Raw genomic sequence first — 1,744 nt, 5'->3', positions numbered from 1 at the left:
CTGGCTGAGCGAGGCGCGGGAGCGGCACCGAGGGTTGCGATCCCGTTGCCGGTCCCCGGTCCGGTACGGGGGCAACACTGAGGGTTGCAATCCATTGCCGGACACGGAAAAAGACAAAAGACAAAAACAAAACAAAACAAAACAAAAAAAAGATGACCGGTAAGGGGATCTTAACCCTTGACTTGGTGTTGTCAGCACCACGCTCAGCCAGTAAGCGAACCGGCCATCCTTATATGGGATCCGAACCCGGGGCCTTGGTGTTATCAGCACCGCACTCTCCCGAGTGAGCCACGGGCCGGCCCCAAAATTCAATTTTCTATGAGGGCTGCAGTTGTACCAGGTTAGGGCCCATCCTATGATCTCATTTTAACTTGATTACCTCTTGCTATAGTTTGAAGGATGTGCCCATCCCCTCCAAAGTTTAGGTTGAAACTTAATCTTTAATACAACAGTATTAAGAGGTGTGGCCTTTGGGAAGTGATTAAATCATGAGGGCTCTACCCCTCGTGGGATTAGCACCCTCATATAAACAGTCGTGGTATAGAGAGCACTCTCTTGACCTTCCATCCCTTCCGCCATGAGAGGACACAACGTCCCTCCCCCCCAGAGGACACAGCAACAAGGCGTTATCTCAGAAGCAGAGAGTAGCCCTCACCAGAGCAGATCGCGCTGGTGCTTTGATCGTGTACTTCCCAGCCTCTGGGACTGTGAGAAATAAATGTCTATTGTTTATAAATTATCCAGTCAGTTGTACTTTGTTGTAGAAGTACAAGTGGACTAAGACACCTCTGTAAAGACTCTATATCCAAATAAGGCCACATTCTGTGTTACAGGGGGTTAGGACTGCAGCATATGAATTTTGAAGGAACACAATTCAACCCTTAACAGTTTCTGACACAATTCTCCAAGAAAAGAAGCAAGAGCTTGCTGAAAAAATGGTTGCGTCTAGGCTGGGGCAGGGATGATTCAAGATGAGCCTGGAGCATCCTGCAGTGACAAGAAATAAGGAAGTGCTAAAAACTAAACAAAACAAAGCGATGGAGGGATGTCAGAGAGACACAGGAACCAACTTGAAAGAGCCCCCAATGGCCAAAGCTGGAACAATCTGAGCAACAAAATAAATAATGTAGTATTTGATTATAACTCATACGAAATACGAGATAAATATCTATGAGTTCATGCCATTATAAATAAATGATTTAATAAATAAATGGGAGAGAGGGATAAATGTCTCACACAGAAGAGTCTGAATAATTGTAATGCAGATACCTCTCCCTCAGAGAAGTGGAGGTCAACTCCACAACCCTCGAGTACGGGCTGCATTCAGTGACTTGCTTCCAAAGAGTAGAGTATGGAAAGCAGGGTGGTGAAGTAACTTTACAGAGGAGAAATCTGGCAAATACTACCTTGGCCAAGTGATCAAGGTTAAGACTGTCTGCTATAAGTCATGTTGATAATATGTACCTTTTATATGATGTCATGAGAATGGCACTTCACCTCTGTGGCCTGACTCCCCAAAACCCATATCCCCTGTCTAACCATGAGAAAAAGACCAGACAAACTAAAGTTGAAAGATATTCTATAAAATACCTAACTAGTATTCACCAAAACTTTCAAAGTACTGGAAAAGGCAAAAAAGAAAGTCTGAGAAATTGTCATAGACCAGAGGAGGCTAAGGAGACGTGACAACTAAATGCAATGTAATGAGATCCTGAAACAGAAAAGGGACGTTAGAGAAAAACCA

The sequence above is a fragment of the Galeopterus variegatus genome, unplaced genomic scaffold, assembly GCF_000696425.1.
Source record: "Galeopterus variegatus unplaced genomic scaffold, G_variegatus-3.0.2 Scaffold1554, whole genome shotgun sequence".
Taxonomy (NCBI): domain Eukaryota; kingdom Metazoa; phylum Chordata; class Mammalia; order Dermoptera; family Cynocephalidae; genus Galeopterus; species Galeopterus variegatus.
This window is presented reverse-complemented; position numbering follows the sequence as displayed.